At 35.8% G+C, this 26,755-nt stretch overlaps 2 protein-coding genes and 1 long non-coding RNA gene across 3 annotated transcripts in view; all 3 read left to right on the forward strand.

Moving 5' to 3' along the window:
* The window catches only part of LOC147836053 (uncharacterized), a 191,178-nt gene that overhangs the window by 81,862 nt on the left and 82,561 nt on the right, over window positions 1-26,755 (forward strand). Inside the window, exon 4 of the long non-coding RNA XR_015495965.1 lies at window positions 11,140-11,287. This is a non-coding gene — a long non-coding RNA (uncharacterized LOC147836053). The remainder of the gene's footprint in view (window positions 1-11,139; window positions 11,288-26,755) is intronic.
* tox3 (TOX high mobility group box family member 3) overlaps window positions 1-26,755 on the forward strand; it is a 263,708-nt gene that overhangs the window by 50,672 nt on the left and 186,281 nt on the right. The window lies entirely within an intron of this gene.
* LOC147843130 (uncharacterized) overlaps window positions 1-26,755 on the forward strand; it is a 553,038-nt gene that overhangs the window by 23,089 nt on the left and 503,194 nt on the right. The window lies entirely within an intron of this gene.

The raw sequence follows: 26,755 nt of genomic DNA on the forward strand, positions 1-26,755 counted from the left end.
TCCTTGATTCGATTAATTTTCGATTCTAAAGGCACGATTCGATTAGATTTTCGATTATGAATAATTAATTAATTAATGACCAATTAATTATTTGTAGCCTACCGTTTAAACTACCAGACCTGCATGGTCTTTGTTTTACCGATAAACAAATCATACAGTAAATGAATAAAGGCAAGATACACACATAATTACCACCTGTCAATCACTTTTTCTGCAGGACTCGTGAATAGGCAGTGATCTGTGTCGTTATAATGGCGTCGGTAAAAAAGACGCACAACCAACAGGAACCAGCCTACAGTATCTGAGGTGTTCGCTAAAATGACTAAGTACAAGTGAGTGAAAGATTGAAGCAGCCCTCTGACTGCCTGGACCTGCTGTCTCAAGCTCATATGGCTGTGTGTGCGTCTGTGTCTGTGTGGTCACGTGATGTTTCAGAGGTAGAGAGGAAGGAGGGCTGCTCAGAAATGCTACACGCCACTGTGGATGTCAAATCGTTGTCGTTCTAAAATGCCATTTAAAAACAAAGACAGTGTAAACAGGGCTCGAGTGTGAACTTTTCGCGAGCGGATTTGCAACGGGGGTGGCGGAGGATCGCGATGCCGGTGTTGTCTATCGGACGAACCATACGTAATACGTACATAGCAGAACTTGCAAAACTGTGTTTTTTGTCGACAACACGAACGTTGTCAACATAACTCACTGGAAATCCAAAATGCTTACACACCAGCGACTTCATTGAAAGAGGAGAGGGTTTAAGTTCTGTCGACGGGTCTCCTGTTTCTGCAGTTTAACAAGCACTTCAACAAGCCTTTTTTTTCCAGTTTATTCAAGCTGACGTGACATGGGGGCGTGGCAGCATCGACGATTCTATTTTTTGATTCGATAATCGAAATTGACCATAAATTTCGATCGATTTCGATTAAAAATCGAAATCGTGACACCCCTAATATATATATATCACTTTTGCTTTCTCTCTCTCTCTCTCTCTCTCTCTCTGCAGCAGTGTAGAGGCTGTGTGTGCTATGAGATTTAAAAACGCATGATCCACATGCACAATTGTGAAAAATACTTTAAATGTAAGAGCTCCTGTTCCCAATTGAGATGGAGAGCTGTGTCTACTGCATGAAAGAGGGAGGAATGTGTAATAAAATGGGCACAGAGAACTCTTTACTCGAAGCACAGAAAGCAATATTTCTCTCGCACAATTGATTATATGAACACAATGTATCATAAGAGCCTATAAATTCCTCCCTTCAAAACTCTCCTACATTCTATACTTATCACTGGCTGGCTTTGGTTTAAATGTTCCTGCTATATATTCAGCTGAGCTCCTATTTAGACAGCAAGAGTTAAAAATGTTTTTACTAACATGAACTGATATCGAACAATACTTGTACAGCATTTATTAATCATAGTTCAGCATTTAATAATGCATTATAAATGTTTAAATCCATGCTTGTTAACATTAGTTTTATTTTTAAGAAGGGACAGTAAATTTGATGCTGTTCTTTCTTCTGGCTATATCAGTCTCACACATTTTTTTTTCTTTTTTCGAAAGTAGTGAAAACACTATTATGGACTTTTATTTCAGAATTTTAACAAATAGAAATACAAATATTTTCTTTTTTAAAATAAAGTGGTCTCTCGCTATAACGCGGCTCACTTTTTCGTTTCGTTGATTTTTTTTTCATGTAATTTGATATGCTTACTTTCCACAGCGTATTGTGTTCTGCATCCTGATTAGCTCATTGTGTTCTGCGTCCTGACTGACTCTAGACCATTGTCAATCAATCTCCTCCGTGCCGTGTCTCCTGTACAGTACAAAATACATTCAGCTTGCCAAAAAAATCTTCGATCGCGAGCAGTGTGATTCTGAAGTGCTATACTGTGTTTGCAAGTTTTCTCCCCACAATGTCGACGAACGTTCTGCACCGTCAAAGGCACATGCTGTTGCGCCCAAAAGGCAGAGGAAGATGCTAAGATGCTAACAAAAAGTTGCACTTTTGGACATGTTAAGTGAAGGTAGAAGTTACACGGCTGTAGGATGCCATTACAGAATAAATGAAGATCAAATGGTTTTGGTGTTTGGTTTCATTCTTACAATACTTATTTTTCTAGGAAGGTTTGAACTTTGAAAGGGTTTAAACGAGAGAAAACAGTGGAAATGTTAAGCCTGCCTGTGTATAAAATGTGTAGTGAGGGGTTTTACAGCCTTTAAACATCTATAATCATTTTTAAAAACAACACTGACTTTACGCATTTCGCTGGACATTTTAGAACGCAACTCGCGCAAATAACGAGGGACCACTGTACTCTACCATTAACTGCTCTCTAAGTTTACCCAACAATGATGACTTCTGGCTTCCATTATAACTAGATCTTCAATTTAGACCGTATTGCATGAATTGGGTACCTGTCTCAATTGATCAATTTAAAAATCACTCCAAATTTAGCCTGCAGCATCAAACCCTGCAAATGTTCTCCCAGTCTTTTGTTTGATCTACAGCTGAACTTGGTTGCATTTGTTTAAGGCTCACATAGCTTATTAAAGCATTTTACAAACAGAATTAGAGATGTTACAGGGTTTGTGTTGTAGCTGAACTACAAGATCTTGTCAATACATCGTTCTTCATCGGTTTGCTTCCAAACCTCATCTCACAGCATTTTTAAGCTGAGCTGGCAGCCTTATCAAAGCCAGGCTCTGGGGTTGCTACAGTAGGGAGGGGAAGTCAATAGATCAACAGCTTAACTTGCTCTTGTTGGAGTTACACTGAACTCTGTTTCCTGTTTGGCTGCTGGGATTTTTAGAAGTTTATTCCAGATAGAGAGCAGAGCCATATGCTGATACACTGATCACATGGCTGATACTGTCACAACATTGGACGATGACTGGCACAATATTTGTATAAACCTATATGTTCCCTGGACCAGGAAACTGATGAGACTGAACATGATTATCAAACGGCTCAATCCACTACTGCCACCAATCTGAAGGTCAACTATTGATAATCTCCTCCGCAACCTTTTGGATATGCATCATCAATGTCAAGCATAGAATGGTGATCTATGACATGAGGTGAAAGGGCTACGCCAATCGTTCAGCTGTGTGATCCATAATGCATAAAACTGTCATGCAAGTCCTGAAAATGCAAAACACCATCTTTACTAACCAGAAAAGATGTCATTAAAGAGATATGTTGGAATGGATGAAATAATAGATATATTAATATCTAAATGGACCAACTGTCTATATAGGCCAATTGACACACAAAGTATGATAAGCATGACCATAAATATAAAGTTCCAGAAATTGATATGAATGTAAATGGTTTGCTCTACAACTTCAACAGCATGGAGAAACAACAGGGTGCATTAGTAACCTCCCTGTATACAGCAGTAATAGTTTCCCAATGGTATTAAAAAAACACAAAACAAAAATAAAACAACTTTTTGCTATAATTCAAGAACTAAAACAACCATCCAAAAATAAGTCAATTTCTTTTCTCCAAGTAATTTGATAGCATGGATTGTCTGTGCTTGGTAGTGGGTGCAGTCAAAGATCAGATATGCCACACTTTAACTTGCTTGAATTGAAGCGACAGTCTGCATAATTGCAGTGTGTAAATTATGGGCTCTACTTAACAATCTAGGCGCAAAGTCTAAAGCACATGGCATTTAGGGCATGTCCAAATCCACTTTTGCTATTTTAAGGACAGAAAAATACGCTCTGCGCCCCGGCGCATGGTCTAACAGGGTTATGCTTATTCTTCTAATGAGTTATAGGTGTGTTTTGAGCATAACATGCATTAAACCATTCAGACCCTCATCTCGCATTGCCTTTAAGAGTCAGTTGCGTCGACTTTATAAGGGAAAAAACTTAATGCTGCGTTCACACCAGACGCGGAACGCACATCAAGCGCAAGTGATTTACATGTTAAGTCAATGCAAACACGCGAATAGACATCCTGCGGCGCGATACGCGTGAATGGTGTGGCGCAAATGATGCGAATGGCGTGATATGCAAGAATGGCGCGACGCAAATTGAGCGTTTTGTGCGTTTGACAAATTGCTCGTTTGAAAATCTGACCTTCAGCGGACATTCACGCCGTGTTAACCAATCAGGAGCTTGCTCATGTGGGGGCGTGGTTGTGACGTATTGCCTGTTGTCGGTGTCCCAGGGTAAATCCTCCAGCAGACAAGAAGTTCATCAAACTGGGCTGGGCTCACTCAGAAGCCTCCGTCAGCCAGGTTCAGTTTCTGGAGGAGTTTATGAGCTTAAAGAGCTGGATGCACCTCTGAAAGGATGTAGTGGACTCAGACACGGCCCTAAATGTATCAATGCTGTTTATCAACCTTCATAAAGCACATAAACACTGTTATTTTCTTCATAAAATCCATGTTAGCCCTTTAGATATGAAGCTAGAGTCACGGGGCAGACAGAAGCCCTGCCCATCACGCGAATCCGCGTCTGTTCTGAAGTGAATTTGACACACGAATGAAGCGGATTTGACGCGTGAATAAAGCGGGGTTTGACGCGCGAATCAAGCGAGTAACCTCAAATGTTCATGTGGCTATTTACGCGCAAATAGCGCGATTTATCTGCGCGTTCCACGTCTGGTGTGAACACAGCATAATGCTTCATAAGCAAGAAAACAGTTAAAAAAACCATCTGCAGTGCCGGGATAACGAATAAGCATCCTTTATTTGGCCTCTTTACTTTCTCTTTACTTTACTTTTACTCTTTACTTTACACCTTTACTTTCCTTTGAAAGTAAAGTGGTTGTTTGCACTCCACTAAAGACATCCATTAGCCTACATCTTTAATTTTGTTTGTTAAGCGCTAAGATTTGTTTCAAAATTATTACTAAATTCCGTTCTAATTTTCAGCAAACTAATAAACGAACAATAATAATCAAGTGTGGTAACAAAACTGACTTGTATCCAAACACACGTCCTGTTCTTATACCACATATAGTAATGTATATGTCTCCAAAACTCAACAGGTGGACAAATCTAAACCTGTTTTTATTAAAACAAATATAAATATGCATATAATAATAAATACTGTTAATAATAGTAACATCATGCAAATGCAAATTGTCATGAATACACTGAAACCCTACACCCAAGATGACGCATGGAGGAAGTGATTTTTGTATTTATGTAGAAAATAAAGATTTTTGTCAATTTTAATCCTTTAGTTTTTTTAATATGTGAAGATATTTGTGTATTACCTCACATCCTGTGTGTATGAAGCAATGTGTAAGCGTTTGAACCTGCATAGGCGCATAACTAATGCGCTCTATGCTGAACTTTAGACCTGCTTTTAGTTGGTCAATAGCGCAGTTCTTTAAAATAGCAGCACGCCAACAATGTACCTTAACACACCTCTATTTTAGGTCCACAAAGTGGCTCAAATGGATTTACTATTTGAACAACGTGGAGCAAAGCAAGAAAATCAGGGTTGCTTTGGTATGAAAATAGTACCATATCACGCCAAACATGTCTTGCGCCTTATTGCACCGGGTGTATGACAGGGCGCTATATGTTGTTCGTCAATGCAAGATCCACAGTCAATAGCACAACCTTTCAAACTATAATTTATCCACCTATTCTGGCCTACATGGGGAATTTTCTGTGCACCATGATTTGTACAAATGAGCTTAGTTTCAAACCTTTTTGCTTTTCAAACCACTGAATCTGCCTGTTTTGATTAAGCAGTTTTTGTGAATTGGCACTTCAAATGCCGAGATGAATAGGAAATGAATTGTGCATGAATTGCAATGTGCACATACAGTATGTATATGTTGCTATAAAAATCTGTTATATACAGTGTTCTATTCTTATGACAGAATTCACATTCTCACATAAGCATGAAAGGTGAAACTTTTAGAATAAACACTTGCACTTATGTTTAGGTTTTCTTTTTAAGTATTGGTTTATTATATTATATTATATTATATTATATTATATTATATTATATTATATTATATTATATTATATTATATTATATTATATTATATTATATTATATTATATGCAACTAGAGCTGCACGATATTGGAAAAATGTAACATTGCGATATTTTATTATTTTATATATATATATATATACATATATATATACATATATATATATATATATATATATATATATATATATATATATATATATATATATATATATATATATATATATTTATTTATATATATATATATATATATATATATATATATATATATATATATATATATATATATATATATATATATATATATATATACATATATATATTGCGAAATGAATACAATTTCATCATGATTCTGCAGTGGGAGTGCATCTCCATAAAATCTCATAAACAATCTATAACACTTTGGTGTTCCCTGACACATTTTAATTGTGGTCTGTGCAATTTGCAGTGCATTTCTTTATTTGTGAGTATTTTAATGCTTAACAATCTATAAATACAGTCAAGAAAAAGATACATTTGCTATAAAGTGTTTTATCACTTCCCGAGTCTAACAGTATTCAAGTTCAGTAATACTGAATAATAAAAATTTAAATAATTCAATAAAATGAATTGTTGTTAAAGTCATAAATGGTACAATTTCCTATACCTCTTTTTTTAAATCATTAACAATCACAGGCAACAAAAACACATGCAAATGATAAATTATACAACAAACCCAACATTGTACATCCTGCGATGTGCATGTTGCGAATGATCACATTGTGATATCAATGCTGAAACAATATATATTGTGCATATACAACAATGACATTTCAAATACAACTGTAGCGACCCTGTTTTAAACAGTATCTCCTCAGCATTTAATATTCAAATCTCAAAGCCAATAACCTCTCATGAGCCTCAAAGGGCAAGAAATCCAGCACTATATGTTCTGATTAAATCTGATGACAAACTACTCTAAGTCATATTGAAGACTAGTGGATGTTTGACATTTTTGGCTAAGGTCAAGCTTTGCTCTTTCTCCCTTATAACACAGAGATTTTTTCTTGTTAGGCAAATTGTTCTGTGCCCAGGTTTCTACCCGCTAATGGTGGGGGTCACCCAAAGAACATCGCGTTGTACTCTGTGTGAATACAAATGCGCTTCTATTGTGCTCTTAAAGGGGCAGGGTGCTTATTCTGTGGCAGTGCATGAGGCTAATTAAAGGAATGCCCATTAACCCGGTCCAGCAGTGAAATTTGATTAGAAACACACACACACACACACACACACACACACACACACACACACACACACACACACACACAGACTCAACAGAACCCAGCCACCGTTTTTCCTTTATTCGTGCCCATTGTAAACCCAAATTGTGATGCTAAGCATGACTGTTTGTATGTTTGTGTATGTATGTATGAGCGGTGGGAGTTGTCTGTGACAGATGAAGTGATTGTGGTATCTCTGCTCCTTTGTATGATCTCTCCAGGGCATTCACAGCCTGTCTAGACCTGTTTATAAAACCGATAATGTATACAGTTAATCACAATCATATAGATTTGATTATCTACTATATGTTAACAGTGCTGGGAGTATAATACTCGTGATACATGTGAATGACTAAATACACACAGCAGTTCATTGAAGCATTTCTGAACACATTAATTGTACCACTGAATTATCTTCGTTCCCTTCTAATGTAACCCCATGCTGTTGTACATAAACGCCATAACATTCTGTGACAGCTGCAATTAGCACCACTGCAAGTGTGTGCATGGAAGCTTTCCAATGATAACCCTGCCATCTCTAACGAACAATTAGTCTCTTTTGACTTAATTACAGAAGATTGATGCAAGTAGAAGGAGGTAGAGAATGGAGAAAGGTGCACTTCACTTGTGAGTGAAGAAAAGACGGAGAAGGGAGAAAAGACATTTCAGTGGCTGACTATCACCATGACTACAAACTCATGTTCCCTGCAGTCTTTCTGCAGTCAGTCATTAAATAAATGTCATTAGCTCATAGGGTATGTCATTTCAAGCCTTCATTTTATCTCGATGCAGCCGTTCAGATATGATGATGCCTGAAAGTGAACATGCATTGCCATGTTGTTGTAATGACATAACCATGCACGCTAATTAAGCCTGATTGCAGTTACATTTTGGACACAGTTTTGATAGCTGCTTAGTCTGTTTTTCACTCCCAATGAAATCGTTCTAAACAAAGTCAAGGCAGACTCAGTCATTTGCTCTTTCCATCCACCTATTTTTATATGCATTTTGGATATGCACATTAAAAAAAACAGTTGATTGAAACATCAAGATCCGCATAAGTATTGAAAATGCGCATAAAACCATATGCACACAACTGAGTAAGATAAACTTTTTATTCGAAAAGAAAAAATGCACATAAACTACGATAGAAACACTTTTACTGAGCAAATTCTAGTATGCACATCAAAAAAGGTCATGTGATTATGTTATGTCACATAATCAAGAGATCACGTGATGTTAAAAATGTGTGTAAATGAATAAAACAGCAGGCTGAGCAGACTGTAAAACATCTGAAATGTTGTTTTGATCATTCTTAAATGCCTTAATCGTTTCAGTATTAGTGTTATTATATTATTAATAACCACCAGAACTATCAAGAGCATCTGTGCTCCACTTCTCATGCCTTCAAACGCCACCACGTGTTCATTGTGTGTCGGCATTGTCTTCTGAGGCACAAGTAATTTATTAAATAAAGAAAAGATTGACACAGCTTCTCCTACCGCAGCAAATTGCATTTTTTACTTGATATTTGGTACCAGTTAATCAGGAAGTGACAATTTTGTTCTCTTCGACTCATTGGATGGAAATGGTGCTTTATTCGCACGTTTTTTATGCAATATTTTGTGCATAGATTTAATGTGAATCTTTGGATGGAAACTATTGTCTCTCTGCAATGAGCAACAGGGTCATTTATTTTTAAATTGTTTAATGTTTTTGCCTAAATGGTTTAATGACTCACCTAAAAAGACTATACTATACCATAAAGCAGCGGTGTAGCGGACAGTTTATAAGTGGGGGGTGGGGGGGCAGCTGTATGAGATCCAAAAGTTTAGGTTCATAATTATTAATCACCTGTTTCTAAAAGGTCTGTTTTTTAAAGTAAGGGGGAAGTATTACTACATAGAAGTAGTGTGACTGTACACAAACAAAGATTCATTATGTCCCTCAAATTTAAATTTATGGTTGGATATTTTTTTTGGTGCAGCAGACTAAAAACAACAAATCTTTATATTTCCCTTGAAATCAAAGGTCTCCTAATATAGCTGTACACCAATTTTTCAAATGACATATTTCTGTTTGAGCTTGAAAAATCCTACAAAGCACAGTCCACTCTAACGGGAGTTATCTGCATTAGTTGGCACTGATTTTTCTTTCAGAAATGTTCATGTCACAATACTCCAAATTTAAATAATTTCTGCCCAAGGCATGCTCAAGTGGGCGAAACCTGGTTGAATTATGTTAGTAGTGTGCTGTATTCATTCCAAAATAATGTGTTTGGCTGATATACTGATACACATGACATTTTCTCCTAGGTTGTTTACACTCATAGCCTTAAAAACATCATGTTAAACTTGTGTCTTTTGTGTGCTTTTAACACAAGGTGTGCATCTGACAGTTGATGTGAAAGATGATTTAACACAATTTTATTTCATCAGCTTTTTGTGAATGCAGTTTGTCTGTGCACTCCAAAAAAGTATAAGCATATTTATTAAGCAGACACTTTTATTCGAAGTGGCTTGATTTATGTATGTATGTATGTATGCATGTATGCATATGCATATATGTGTATGTGTGTATGTATGTATGTATGTATGGATGAATGTATGCATGAATGAATGAATGAATAAATACACACACATACTTGAGCAGCATCTTGAGGCATATTTTCTTGAATAATAAAAAGTTAATTGAGCAACTAAATTATCTTCTCTGCCTCTATTGTAATGTCCTATGTTGTTTCATATTAACACCATTTTATTTCTGTATATAAATATGTGTGTTTGATATGTATAAAAGAGTAAATACACACGCACATTTTATTAAACCAGCATTTAGTAACGTACATTCTCATTCTCACATTTCAACAGATTAATTGGATTTGATTATTTTTATTCCCTTCTAATGTAACCTCATGCTGTTGGACATGAACAGGATTTCATTCATTTTTATGCAAATACTGTTAAGATTGGTTCAGAAGCGGTTAAGATCAGCAGGATGTAGTTAGGAAGAGATCAGTTTTTAGTTGTGCCTTGATGGCCTAGTGGACATCCAGCCTGTTAAGGAAAGGTGGTTGAAAACAGCTCATTCCAGTGTTTTGGCAAAGACCTTAAAACACATGCAAATGCATTTTTTATTGTTGAGCAGCAACTAAATGTATATAAAGGAACACTCATCTTTGTTAAAAGAAATAGTTTCATTTTTCAACTGTACTAGAGTTAAACATCTGAGTTGAGCAGCAAAGGTTCCCTAATTATTAAGCCAGGATGAGAATACAGTTCGTAGCCATACTGGCCTAGAAAAAAGCAACTTTTCCATCAGTCGTATCACTATGTAATTAAGAGTCAAGCTTTAAAAAGGAAATTAATCAAAACTCATTGGTCATTTTTGAGCAAGATGCCAATTGTCTAATCTGGTTCTATGATCTATGCTATAGGGAAAGTTAAAAGTGTTCCCGCCAGAGCTGGAGACTGGCTAAATGGATTCAAAAATGTTACAACTCAACGGCTTCACTCTAGGTAAATTGTAAAATGAGCCTGTTTCCAAAACGAGTAAAAACAACATAAGGGGGAGTTAACAGCAAGGCATAATAAATGATCAATGGGGTATTTTGAGCTGAATCTACACAAAGACATTCTGTGTACATCTAAGACTTATTTTACATGTTATAAAAATGACAGGACCACTTTAAACAGTGCTTAAGCGAAATGTGAGTATTTAGATGTAATCTGATTTTCTTTTCTTTTTTTTTAACACCGGTCCATTGTAAAAATGTACCCCTGTAAACATTTCTGGAGAGGGCAAATTATGTAGCCAGAGGTACATTTGGCTGCATTTCTTTTTTTTTTTAAATGAACGCTATGGTGTAGTATAACACCAGTGATAGCTTCTGCTTCTTTTTTCTGCACCAGGTGACCACTTACCTCCATGTGGATGGCTTTTCCGCTGTTACCAGATTGTCCTTGTGGCTCACCATGTATGTTGGCGGACTTAAGAAGCAGAGAGGAGTTGACCGCGACAATGGGAATCAAGTCTGGCGAAGAACGTTCCAGAAAGCAGGTAAAACTACAACAAAAGGCAAAACAATTCATTAAACAAGTAAATAACAGGGTGAGAACATAGTAAGATCTGAAAACGTGATGTAAAGATATTTTACAGTTTGAACCCAAAAATGACCAGTCTGTCAATTTAAAAGAAAGTTTATGCCAGCTTTAACACTCACAACCAAGTTTGTAGGCTGCTGTGCTTACAATCTTAAAGCATCAACTATTATACTTTTACATAATGTCATTAATTGCGCCCTACATATAGCTGTTTTAACCTGATTATAAATAAAATATTATTATTATAATAAAATGAATATATTGAATGAATATAAAATATAGCTACACAAAATGGCTGCATTTCACTTAAATAATTAACGCATTAACAGAACCCAGTATGAAAGACTATGATATAAATATTAAAATGAGCTAACTTTGCCTTCTCAGTTCTGTCTGTGGCTGCTCATTAACCCTTATCGAAAACCATGCACTGTGCTTGTCATAAATACAAATGAGCAGTGTTTTTAAATCACAAGGCACTTTTTTTTAGGTCTCAAATGCCAAAACACACATTAGTAGTAGCAGAACGACCCTTTACTGTTCACTGTTGTCTGTGAAAGAGGCAATAATCATATTAAACCTGACAATGTGCTTGCTAACTTCATACAGTATACACATTCTGTGCATAATTAGACATTTTGTGCTGTCTGTTCACACTGGTAATCTGGTTCTGTCCACATTTATAACAACAGTGTGAACAGCAATGCAAAAAAATCAGATCTGAGAAAAAAAATCTGATTTAACCACTAAGCCTTGCAGTGTGAACGTAGCCTAAGGTCATCATGTAATCTAGGCTCTTAAACATTCAACGTTATTAATAAAAGACAGAAAGACATAGGATATGTGTTACTCCATCTTGGACATCCATCAGAAAATCCACTTAATCAGTAGTAAAAATCACGCAGGGGCGAGGGCTTTTCTTTTTCTGGATTGCTTTTGAAAACACTTTCGGTTAGGTTTAGGAAAGGGCGGTGAGCGGATCAATCTGTGCTTTTGAAAACACTGTCGGTTGGGTTTAGGAGTGGGTGGGGTTATCGGTCAGTCAGTCAGACAGCGGCATCTGGTGGATTTACGGGAGAAGAGCAGGTGCAAATGGCACTCGTGAAAGAAATTTGAGATCTGTAAAGGGGTACACAGCAGCCTCTGGTGGATTTGTGAAAACAAAAAACTGCAAAAAAAAGTACCTCCTTGTAGAGCTGTAATCGAGCCATAAATTGGCCAATACACCAATAAAAATAAGTCTTTCCTAACAAATTAAATTAAAATAAATTCAGTAACGAAATTAAAAAAAAGACTCTGCGGGGTTTGTTTCGGCACTTCTCTTCACAATCTGGCCTTAAGACGATGGTAAGGCGAAACAATAAAAGAATAATGCCAACATTAGCCTATATACTCTGTCTACTTTATGCATTTATGGTTTATTTAATATTTAGTTATTAATAGAAAATCCTTTACACACCAAGACTAGGCTACGCGTTTTTGTGGAGGAACATTATTGAATCCACTGTAGATGGCTTTACTGCAACACTGTACTCATTGAACACTCTTTCACTGCTGCTGCTGGCCGGGATGCATAGTACTGATCTAGATAATTATGCAAGTTTTAGGTAGGATTGTTTGTTCGTATTCCACCAGCCAAGAAAAACTATTTCATTTTCCATGACAGCGGTTTCAATGTAGCGAGTGACCTCTTCATCTTCCCTGTCAGCTTGCTGTACATGCTGTACATTGCTGTTTAGCACTCTACCGTAATATACAGAGCGACCGCATAAATACCTTAGTGGCTAGAATGAACGTTCTTTTTGAACTGGTGGCTGGCCTGACCGCAGTCAAAATGTGTTCTTATTTTACTTCTGATGAATTTTAGTGTTGTAACAAACTATTGGATTACTTTTTTGAGGCAATCGAAATGCATCACATGACTCATTTACTGCACAAGCCCGAGCCCGCCCCGACCCCTTCTAAAATTATAAAAAATTAAGCCCCAACCACCCGAACCCGTCGGGTTTCTTCCGGTTTGGGCAAAGATCTTCAGCTCTACCTCCTTGGATGTGCATTTCATGCTGTTCAGAAATATATACAGGGGTATGTATCAATAACAAGCCTGGGTTGTTGTTTTTTTTTTTTTTTTTTTTTTGGTTTGAAGTGTCTCACTCATAAAGAATATGACTTCTTTCATTACTGAATGAATCTGTTCCAGTCATTTATAAATACAGTCATTTTTGCCACCTGTTTGTGCGTCAACAAAATCTGTTGACAGAAAATGAGATCATGTGTCAAAGACTAAATCATAAAGCATACAACTCTATTTTTTAGCACTTACAACCACGTTCAAAGATGGCAGAACATTATGGCATCAGGACAGACCGGCAATGTTTATCTCTCAGGAACGCAAACCTTTAATCAGACAAGTGTACCCCCAGGCTGCTTCAACCTGCTCCTCTCTGTCATAGAACTGCTTCCTACACAACACATAATATGATGAAATGGGTTTAATATTGTTTGTACACATTTCAAAGATGGCAAGGGGCCTTTCCACTGCGGCTGAATCCAGAAGAATTCACGGCTCAGCTTCTACTGACAGTAATATTAAGTGCGGCAGCTGTGGCAATATGGAATATAAATGAGCTTATTTTACACTGCAGAGTCGTAGAAAGCGACGCACAGTCTTCTTACTCTGCAATAAATCATTCGTATTCAGACAGCTGTGTGCTCTTAGGGCATTGTTTAATACTATCTGCATTGGTGGAAGGAGAGTAAATTGGTTTACATTGCACAAAAAGATGTGCTGTAGCTGAGCACAGCGATGTGATGGAGAGAGATGCAATACATTTGACTTATTAACAATAATGAACTTGAGAATTGAAAAACGTGTGCTGACAAGGGACTTATGATAAAGAAAATACAGTCAAAGAGATTGAAGGAGAGAGGGAGGGGGAAGGTGGGGGAAGGGGGTAGAAAAAGAATGAAAAAAGGGTGTAATGAAAGAGGGGGGAAATCCCAGGCAAGCAGTAAATGGTCAAGTGTGATTTTTCTGGAATGGCATTCTGGTCCCTTCTTGGTACCTCAATAAAATAACACTGAAATACAATCTACATGCCAGAGGTTCTTTGGGCTACAAGAGAATAATTTCTTTAAGCAACAGAAGGTAGAGGATAAAACATCCATATTGGGGGGCTTTTCTTTTTCTCTCTGCATACTGATGTTCAATTCGATTCAGGTTTACTTTAGCTTTTCACCATAATTATGTTGACTAAAGAGGGAAAAAATGCAGCTCTGTTACAAGTTTGTGTAAGTTTGTAGTTTTTAGATTTTATATTTGAGTTGGCATATTTGAACCAAGTATGCCGCACGCCTCCTTTTGAGGGACGCTCCCGGCTGTTAGATTGCCCCCTGGGGGCTGGCTGCTGTACAAGTCATAAATCCCGCCTTCCCCATGTAAACTAACGAGACTTGAGCCTAAATAAAAAAATTGATTACACATGCAATAAAAAGAAAGATGGTTTTGGTCAATAGAGGCAATGGTTATCAAGCTGATGTAGGTTCAGATGTTCATTTTTGTAAACAGTATGTTTTTAGCAAGCAATTTAATGCTATAGAAATGGGGCGTGTCATCATGATTGACAGTTGTGATTGACAGCTTCTCCAAGCAGACCGTCTGAGCTTCGGGAAGAGATTAAAGTACAATGTTAGATTTCTGTGTCATTTTACCATGAAAAAATAAGCTGTTCAGCAGTAAAGTATACTTTCTGACCTACAGGATCTGATGGATCACTGTTTATTTGGTTAAATGTGGGCTTTTGTTAGCTGATACACATCAAATGTTATCATGTAAGGGAAAACAGGTGATCGTTATCTAGCAGTAATTCTTTTTATGGTTCTGAAATAATAATTAGGAAAAAAAAACTAATGTTAGCCTATCTCCACATTGATCTCCTGTAACATTATTCAAACTTGATTTTTCAGGACGTCTCTGACATTTTGAGTTTCAGCATGTTATTGAGTTACTATACTGAATTCAAAAATATTAAACATTGTATAATGTTAACATATAACAAATAGAGCTGTAAATGTTATACATAATTTATATCCATCATGTATCACTGGCTTTTTATTTTAAAACTCCTAATAAACATTAAAATGAGGGTGAATTCTTCTTTGCCATATATAATTATTAGACAAAGAAAAAATGATAAACAATATACAAGTGATGTTGCAGCAGCTGATAGACATCAGTTGGTGTATTAATACTGCCAGGTTTATTGTAAAAATAAAAAAAAAGGACTGTTTTATTTGTAAATATCCTGTTGATATTTAGAAATATTGTTGTTTCGTTTGCTAATATAAATGCACAACCTTTTTATAAAAAATTATTAAATAAAAACAATTCTAAAAATGTAGCTATGATGTGTTGTTTATCTATTATTTTTCATATTTTACAAATGGTATTTTTACCCCTTATGAAGATAATTAATACCAACAAACTGTTAAAAGAGAATTTTATTTTGTGTGCTCACCATAGCTTAGTCTAACTCAGGCTAGAGTGTATGAAAGATAGTTTATTTTGCAGTCTAACATATATTGTTTTTATTCAGTTGTTTAAAACAGCTTACATCACACAGTTTTGAATAAATCATATATTAAATGTAAGTACTAATTTTTATTTAGTGAGCCCTTGTTACAGTGCAGGACAGGTACGGGCGGTCAAATGAGAAGTTCGGAGGCGTGGTTGATTCGACAAACAAGGAATTTTTTGGAAGCTCGATTCCATGGCTCTGCCTCTGGCTCCATCAGGCATTTCTTCTGCGCATGCCCAGGCTTTAATTTTAGTAGTAATTTTGCAATAGCTTGTGCCCATCATGAGGTTTTTTACATTCAAAGTGGTCAATGGGAAAAGCCGCTGTTGCATCGTCATTAATTTGATAAACTATTTAGCATGCTAGTTAGTGCAATAGGAATCATTAGGAATATTTTTAAACAATATTTGTACATGTAACACCATCTGTTATTAAAAAAATTATCTATTTTAATTTTTATTTAGTGTTTGTTAAAATTACATTAAAGGGATAGTTCACCCAAAAATGTTGTCATCATTTACTCATGCTCAGCTTGTTTAGTTCCTCAGTTGGTCAAAAAAGAAGATATTTTTTACCAAACTGTTGCAGGATAGCCAATAATTTTGATAGTATTTTGTATTCCTATGTTTGATTGGCAACATACTTCAAAATATCATCTTTATTAAACAAATGCAAGAAAATCATGCAGATTTGGTGCTGAGTAACTTTAGATTTTTGCATAAAATATGCCTTTAATGCTCGTTAATACAACTACAAACATGATTTATATTAAACAGAAGTTAACATAACCTTTATAAATGAATGTTGTAAAATTATTTATTGTTCATTATATCTAGTGCAGACTTTAGCCCAATTGAACCTTGTTGTAAATTGCTACCAGATGTTGTTTATGCTTTTATTCTACTGACCTGAAAGCAACTGCAGATGTTTCTGTAAAGGCCTGTTCATACTAAAACAAAATATCTAACATTTACTATAACGATAACCCAATTATGCTGTTTTTTAAAAGCAAAGATGCAGGTTTGCATATTCATTTTAAAACAGGGTTGAATCTCATGTCCTATAATGATCATTGAAGAGCTCATTTCATTTTGCAATTTTCTGTGGACTCTTCTATTATTTCTTGTTTAGAATCATTTTAGATATTGTTATTTCTGTAGTTATTATCCTTAGTGTGAACATGCCTTTCTTAATAAACGTTCTGTCAAGATTCATGAAGTCACATGCAGTTCATGAGTCAAATAATCCCATCCATGTGTTTCCAAGCCTGCATCACTTATTATAAAAAATGTACAACAGTGCTGCTAACCAAACAGCTTCCTTACTCTTTACTTTCCATTATGAACCAACAACATTTCTCAAAATATGTGTTCAATAGAGAAATATAAGTCACACAGACTTAGAATAATATGAGGGTGAGTAAATAATGACAAAACTTTTCCTTTAAGAGCTGAAGCTTTAAACTCTGTCATAAAGAAGATGACCTACTTCCCTCAGCTATATCCTGTCCTTGTTCTTCTATCAGCTAGATGGACTGTCTTATCTGCTGTAGCTATTTAAACATGAACATCTGTGTATACTTTCTCTCCATGGCACATATGCTGTTGCCCTGATGCATCTTTGTCATCACTTAAAAAGTAGATTGTGTTTAGTGCATGTGTTTGGCCATTAAACAAATAATCTGAATTGTTACTGCACTATGCTATCTGAATGGTACAGCTAATGAAACTATACAGGATATGTGCTGTATAATAGAGCTGACCAGATATAGTTATATCACTGTGGAAATAAAATAAAATGAATGAATGAATAAATAAACAAATAAATGATTTATTTGACAATAATAAGTCAAATTTACTTACACATACACTCACTGGCCACTTTATTAGGTACACCTTACTGGAACTGAGTTGGACCCCTTCTGATTTTAAAACTTCCTTAATCCTTCATGACATAGATTCAACAAGGTACTGGAAACATTCCTCAGAGAGTTTGGTCCATATTGACATGATAGCATCACGCAGTCGCTGCAGATTTGTCGGCTGCACATCCATGATGCGAATCTCTCTCTATCTCTGTTGAATTGAGATCTGTTTAGGCCATTTGAGTACATCGTCAGTTTCTGAAATACTCAGACCAGCCCGTCTTGCACCAACAACCACACAGCATTTAAAGTCACTTCCATCACCTTTCTTCCTCATTCTGATGCTTGGTGCAGAACTGCAGCAGAACTTCTTGACCATGTCAAGAATGCACCTAAATGCATCGAGTTGCTGCCATGTGATTGGCTGATTAGAAATTTTCGTTAACAAGCAGTTGGACACGTGTACCTAATAAAGTGGCCGGTAAGTGTACATTGTATCTTTGTAATACACAGAAAAAAACACCACCAAAAGCATATGAGAAACTCAAGCAGAGAAACATACTAATATGTAGAAGACGCTCAGTGATGTTCACAAGTTAACCCATGACTCTAAAGTAATGCATTAAACATTATTTATCAACATCAGATGTAACAAAACTAAATTTACTGATGCGAAAAGTGTTCAGTAACAAACTGTTACGGTCACTACTTAAATACGACTCCTGATGCTAAGACAGCGTAACGTAAATAAACAACGGCCAAGGTGCTCCAACTAAATTATTTATTAACACAACCTAATCAGCAAAACAACCCAAAATGAAAAGAGATGGGGAGCCCAACAACATAATAAACAGCAACCAAAACAAACCTAAAGCAGGTTGTGACCCCTGATCTATATCGAATGATCCGTGGTTGGGACTCCCACTCCAAACAAACGTCAAAAGGAAAGTATAAAGGAGAACATAACAATAAAACCGTCAGAAACTGTGGTGGCGTGAAGGAATGAGCGAGAGCGAGAAGTCCGCTTCCGTCCATTTTAAAAACCTGACGTCACCAAATCAACCAATAGAAAACTAAAAGGGAAAAGACAAACAAGATCAATTGAAAGTAATAAATACGGGTAAACGCATTTATTACGCATTTATTACACAGGACACAAACAAACAACAACAATAACAACAAAAAACAAAGAGTTAAGTGTGATGGGAATTCTGGGAAAGTCAGTTATAGTTATTTACCAGATACAGTAAAGAAACTTACTACTAAAACTATACTTGGACAGTTTTTACCATTAAAATCACGGCCATTTTAGTTCTAAGATGTCAAACAATTTACACTATTTTTAATTGTGAATTATATTTTCAGACTGATTTTTCTTCCTAATTGTTTAACTTTCTGTTCTGTGCATTACAGAGCCAATGTATTTCAAGCAAGCTACGTCTAATTATTAGGAAGCAAGTTCATCGAAAGTTGTTTTTTTAGTGTGTGTGTATATGTGTAGAGCATGTCATTAAAACTAATGATGAGTTTAAAAATAATTATTGAGTCTCAAGTCAGGCTTTTTATATCGTAGAATAAAATATACTGTAAATACCACTGTAACACTCAATAAAAAGAAAGAGGAGGAGAAAAAGAGAGAGAGAGAAAAATCACATCACAGAAGTGTGAGATTAAATTTGCACCATCAGACATGTGTGATATAGAAGTTGGCATAAAAGTAACTGTCTCCCTGAGGAGAGAGAGAGCCAATATCATTAAGATTTACACAGCAGGGTGCTGTGGCTCACCTCTTCTCTCCCTAAGAGCACACTGCTGTAAATAAGATCTGTTTAAAACTGAAGAAAATGCAGGAAAAACACGTTTAGAGGAGGTAGGAGAAATGAATTCTGCATTACAAGTGGATATGTGCAAATTTTTACAGAAGCTGTAAGGAGAATGTTAAAAGAGGTGGCAAATTACATCAAAGCACAAAGGTGTTCATTTTGGAGAACAGTCAGTTTAGGTATAGTCCAGCTAAAAATGAAAATTCTGTCATTTGCTTCTCCTCAACAAAACCCACATATTGATATTTTGTCCATAAAAATGAAAGTCGGTGAGATTTAAAACAAAACTTCATTTATGTTCATACAGGTTTTGAATAAAACATAAAAATGAGGTGAATGAGGTCAGACTTTTCTTTTTTGTGTGTGAACTGTCCCTTTAACAATGTATATTTCATATAATATAATGAGATATAATTTAAAACACAGTGTAGGCTGAGGAAAATTACAAACAATGCCTTATGAAAACGAATTAGATTTGCTTCAAAAACTTTATCCTGCATTGTACAATTCATAGAGGCAATACTAATTAAATCTTCATATAAGGGCAGATTTCTATGAAAGATCAATATAAAAACTGTTTAATCTCTCAAACAAAGGAAACCGTCAGTGCAGCTGGAAGCTATAACTCGTTGCAAAGAAATAAGACTGTTAATTTAGCCAGCAATAAAAACCAAAGGGCTTAGAGAAACGGATTTTTTCCAGGACATTAATCATGAAAATTTAATGGATATCAAATATTTAATACAGTGGAATGTACAACTTGTATTACTATGGCTCTCCTCAAATCGATCATGTCAGGAAAATCCATAATTAAAATTATGCTAGCGGGAGCAAATCATTAACATTCGGCTTTTCTCTTTCCTTTGGAAGAATGAAATGTACCAGCGCATGCTGATGTATAGCCTATTACAGAAAAGGATAAATGATTACTCTCCTTATAAAAATGACTACTTAATTATATTGGAGTTATTGAAAGTGTGTAATATATCTTGCGATACCGAGTGCAACACTCACTATAAAAAGTTAATTATGCTAGGGAGCTTGTAATAATATTCTTACCAACCAAATTCAATTTTGTTACACTAAAAGGAGTCGCCACAGCATTTTATTCATCTTGTTTAAGTTCGATTGCTTTGCTTTTACATTTGAAACTTGTGTAAAGCCTCTTGTGCTGTACTCGAACATTTCTAAAAGTAATTCATTTGTCAAATTGTTAAAGGGCTGATATATTAGGAATCTTTTGTAGTGATTTAGCCTTCGCTTCAGTTTTAATACAGCCTCATCTTTCTGTATGCGATACAGTTTAGCCTTTTAGCAAATATCAGAAAGTAGGTTTCAGCATTTTGCCTCTGTATATACTTATTACAGGTGGGAAAGGGCATAAGAGCATGAAAGAAAAAGCAAGGTTTTGTTACCCTAGGGAACTTCTTTCCTTCTGAGCTCTTATGGCCAAACACAAGGGGCACCAGATGCTCCAGGTGCAGCTTATGAAAATATATTAGCAGCTGGCTGTGTAATGCTCAAAGAACCAATGATTTATTGCCATAAATGTTGGTCATGGATGAAGAAATGGTCTTCATAATATACAATATAAATGAAGATGTAAAACTATGTATATGAGATGTTTTCTTAACCCCATTTTCTGCATGTTAACTGTTGTAATTATTATTTATGGGTTTAACTTTACCAAATTAACTAAGGGTGTGTCTCAATCAGCTCCTTAAGTTCAATAGACAGGGCACTGATTAGAGATTTGGTTATTTTAAGGACTGTCTCAATTTTAAAATTGTTCCAGTGCACTGAAAAGATCTCTACCTAAAAAAATCTGACAATTCATCATAAAAACATAAATAACCAATTCATGACACACAATGAATTATTGAATTACATAATGAATGACAAACATACTGTTAGCAATTTTGTTTAATGATAAGCATTCATTCTAAATAATTCTGAAAGTTTTAGTTGTTATTATTTTTGGCTGAAATGCTGCAGGTATATAACAAAGTATCGTAGCACTTTAGTTTTGGTCACAATCCATGGTATTAACAAACAAATACCTAGCAGTACTAGCCTAATAAACTACTATTCAGCTGTTTATTAATAGTTATTATAGTAAAAGCTGGGTTTAGGTAATGGATAGGATTAGAGATGCAGATTAAGATCATATTTTATAACTACTAATGAACAGTTAATATCTCAATGGGTAAAAAGTCAGTAGTTAATTGCATGAATTGTGACCTAAAGTGTTACCCAAAGCATTTATCATTATGCATTTTAAATCACATTTTAAATGTACATGTAAGCTGCCCGCTATGCGTGTTCAAGGCACATTTATACATTGTATCATATCAGTCAGCTCTTATTGTGTTTTTTTTTTTTTTTTTTTGAGTGAATAAACTTTCCAAAATGGATCTGTTTATGCAGAGTTTGATATTAATTCTTGCCTGTGTTTTATTTGTTAAAGCTTTAAAATAAAACTCTAAGTTATGGGTGGGCAAAGATTATTTTTTAATCTAGATTAATTTAGATTAATCTCGGAATTAATCTAGATTAAAATGGCTCATTTAAATTCTCAAGGAATATGTGTGCTAGCCAAATAATAAGTCTTTGAGAACGGGTTTCTCAAGGCAGGTGGCGCATTACACCAGGGGCTCATCTCCTGTTTCCAAAATGCATCACAAAATGCTTGAGAAACAGTTCTACTATGATAATTGGTGAGGAAAATAAATGATGTTCAATAAGATGTACTTGTATTTACTGTTGCTGATCACCTTAATCCGACTAAAGACATAACTGAACTAAACAGAAATGGAATTAAGACGTGTGGAGTATGCAGATATTAGTGGCATTATTAAAGTAAACACCGTGATCAAACTATTACCGTCATGCAGGACTTTTTTCCATATTTTCCAAAAAGATCCACACAAGCGCTTGTCAGTAAAGGAACGCAAACACACACACACACAAACACACACACACACACACGCACGCACGCACTCAAACACGCGCACACACACACACACACACACACACACACACACACACACACACACATACATTGCAAAATGTGGAAGTATTTCTGCTTTCCATTTGGCGTGCGTTATTAAATTCCATAACACTCTCACTAGTCCTTACTCCTTATTTGTGTCTAATACCCCAGTTTGTCACGGGGACATGAATGAAATTTTTATGAGTTAAAGTGAAACTGCCGAACTGCAGTTAAAGTCAGGCATCATGCTGATTTGATTCAGAAGGGCACTTTTTTGTCAGACGACTCACTAGTCAGGTATACATCCAGCCTAAAATATCAAGGTAAAAGTCATAATAGCTTGCGTAGAATAGACCCAGCTCCCAAACCAACTTTGAGAATAGATTAACTGCGCTATTTTTTTATCGCACAATAAGAGTCGCGTTAATGCAGCACGTTAACGCCGATAACGGCCCACCACTACTCTAAATACATCCTTGTCTGTCCCTTTTGTTTAGCGTAATTATATTTTAACTTATCTTTAATCTAAAACTCGGTAGCATACTCTTGTGGCATTTCACTCATTCCTTCTAGCTAAAATAAACATCTCTGCAAATAAAAATTATAAAGATTGTTAACAATGCAGTAACTCAGTTTGTTTGTTTCTTTTTGCAACTGAAGTATGATTATGTATGTATGTGAGTGAGTGATTGTGTGTGTGTGTGTGTGTGTGTGTGTGTGTGTGTGTGTGTGTGTGTGTGTGTGTGTGTGTGTGAAGAGAAAGAGAATTAGAGATGAGCTGTGGAGGGTCAGATCAGAGCTCATTAATATTCATGCCTGTTTCAAATATGATCAAAACCAAGCTTTTCATTCAAGGGTTAATTCCTGTGGTTATAAAGTAGCATATAAACATGTTTTGGGAGATTTTTTTTTTAACTTCACCAAACCAAATACCTACTATGGATATAATAGAGATCAATTTAACATATCGAATCAATGTACTCTGTGGTACCTTTAAAAAATCTGAAAATGATCAATTCTGCTGTTGCTTATAAATACTAGTAAAGACATGGTACATTAAAGATAACGCCATGTCAATATCAGTGTACCAGTGTATTATAAAGTAGAACCCTTCCAATCCTCATCATTCCCTGGATATGTGCACAATAAACTGAAGCATGACCTAGGAAGCAAGTGAGCTGATTTATTTATAAAAAATACATTTTATATTGGGCGACATGGTAGCCCGATCGTCTCACAGCAAGAAGGTTGCTGGTACGAGCCCCGGCTGGGTCAGTTGTCATTTTTGTGTGGAGTTTGCAGGTCACTTCTAGGTGCAGTTTCCCCTATAGTCCAAAGACATGCGGTACAGGTGAATTGAATAAGCTAAATTGGCGTGTGTATGTGTGTGTGTGTGTGTGTGTGTGTGTTTGTGTGTGTGTGTGTGTGTGTGTGTATGTGTGTATGTGTGTGTGTGTGTGTGTGTGTGTGTGTGTGTGTGTGTGTGTGAATGGAAGAGTGTATGGTTATTCCCAGTGATGGGTTGCAGCTGGAAGGGCATCTGCTGCGTAAAACATATGCTGGATAAATTGGTGGTTCATTCCGCTGTAGCTAACCCTGATTAATAAAGGGACTAAGCTGAAACGAAAATGAATGAATGAATTTTATATTGTTTTTTATATTGGTCATACTATTTAATAAAATAAGACAACTAATAAGTAAATGCGCATATATTACTTAGTAAGTTGTGAGGTGAATTTTTAGCTAAGAACTTCAGGCACTAATCTGACCCAGAGCCACATCTAATTTACTATGTAAAACATACAGACATACATTAACCGACTTTGCTACTAATAGATTAGCAATTATTTATTATATTATTATAATTTAGTAATAGTTTATCAACATTTAAATAACACTTGATTTATGCATTATAAGCTGCTCTTGTTTGCTTAAGTTATCTTCTTATTTCATGGAGCTTTTTCAAAGTAAAAGAAGAATAATTAATTTATGAAAGAAGTTCGTCATTGACTTTCAAGAAAACTATTAAGATAAGGATAACAAGTTATGTGCAACTAACAGTGCCTGTGTGTACATGTCGTTTCAACATAGAGGTGACTTACATTAAAAATACCATTCAGCATTTTCTTCTGCTTTGATGCAGTTTAAATCTGATAGGATCCACAGAACATTAAACAGATTGTTCAGTCTAAGGAAAAAGCATTGTAGCGTGTGTTTGTGTGTGTTTGTGTGTTTGTGTGTGTGTGTGTGTGTGTGCGCGCATGTTTGTTTGTTCTTTAATTCAGTTGTTTTTTAACAACAAAATGTCTCCGCAAGGACAGTGTAACCTGAGTTGTATTAAACAATGTAAAAGAGGGTCTGTGAGGCTTAGGATAAGGTTTAGTTTATAGATGATTGTCAGGTCGGTATAAAAAAACTCACACTTTACAATAAGCTTTCATTAGCTGATGTATTACCTAGCTTAAAAGAATTATGAACAATACTTCATTAAGCAGCATTTTTTTTTTTATATCAGATCAACATTTACTAATGCATTACTAACGTCCAAATTCATGCTTGTGAACATTAGTTAATACACTGTGAGTAAACAAATTAACAATGAACGACTGTATTTTCATTAACTAATGTTAACTGACATAAACAAAAACTGTAATAAATGTATTGGTCATTGTTTGTTCATGTTGGTAAGTGCAATATCTAACATTAACTAATAGAACCTTATTGTAAAATTCTACTATAAAAAAATAAAATCCTAAAAAGATGAACACTACGGTGTGGTATGACACTGTTTATCAGCTGACCGCTTACCTCCATGTAGATGGCTTTCCCGCTGTTACCAGTTTGTCCATTAGCTCGCCATGTACATTGGTGGATGACTCTAATGACGGGGTTGAAGTCTGGTGAAGAACGGTACCAGAAAGCGGGTAAGACAATAACAGAAGCCAAACACTTTTATAAACGTTAATAACAGGGTTAGAATGTGGTCAAATTTGAAAACGTGGTAAAAATCAGGCGAGAACTTTTCTTTCTTTGGATTGCTTTTTAAAACTGGGTTTAGGGAAGTGGGTGGGCAGGTCCATCTGTGCTTTAGAAAACACCATTGATGGGGTTTTGGGAAGGAGAAAGGTGGGTTAGTTGATCAATCAGTCTACAGCAGCCTCTGGTGAATTTACGCAAGAACAGCAGGCGCGGATAGTACTTGTGAGAGAAATTTGAGATCTGAAAAAGCGTACACTACGGTCTCTGGTGAATTCACGAAAACAAAAACAGCAAAAACAACATAGCTCCTAGGATGTATTTTGCGATCTCCAGAAATGTATATAGCAGCGCATTTTCAGAAGGAGCCTGGGTTGACTAAAACACAGGAACATTTTTAGTAATTGACAAACTTTTAGTACTTAAAAGGATAGTTCATCCAAAAATACAATTCTGCCATAGTCATTGTAACGACGGGGTGGAGTGACAAAGACAACTGGAGGTAAGATCCAATATGCAGGTTTATTCAGCATCAGGCAAGCAGTGGTCATACAGGTGCAAACGGGTATGTGTGGACAATCCAAAATCATAATCAATATTCTGGCAATAGGTCATAAGGCAGGCGGCTAAACTAGAAAACAAGGGTAAACAAGGCTAGGGTCTAAACACGGAGTAAACAAGACAAGGAGAAACGGGTTGTAATGTCACTTAGAAGTAAACAAGACTCTGCAAACTGGAAGGGTGAAAGAGTGGCTTATGAATGGTTTGTATCAGTCTCTGACAAGGTTCAGCTGGTGAGTGCAATCAAGCAGATGAATGAGCATGGGTGTCTGGGAGCAGTGTATGTATGAAAATGTAGTCCTGGGAAATGCGGAAGTGTAGTCCTGGTGTTCGTGTGAGAACCAGCGATCTCTGGAAAGTGATCGCTGGTTGTGTGACACTCATTTTAAGCTTGTTCAAAACATTTGATTTACTTTATTCTGTTGAAAAACATAATAATAATAATAATAATAATAATAATAATAGTAATAATAATAATAATAATAATAACAACAGCAACAATAGTGGCATAGCTAGCACCGATTGACTTGTTTTTTTTTTCATCCTACGGTTGAAGTTGATGGCTGCCAGCAGCTAGCATAAGTTATTTTCTGTTCAGCAGAGAGGAAAGAAACTTGTAAAGGTTTTAAAA

Source organism: Danio rerio, chromosome 7, assembly GCF_052040795.2.
Source record: "Danio rerio strain M-AB ecotype USA chromosome 7, GRCz13ab, whole genome shotgun sequence".
NCBI classification, from domain to species: Eukaryota; Metazoa; Chordata; class Actinopteri; order Cypriniformes; family Danionidae; genus Danio; species Danio rerio.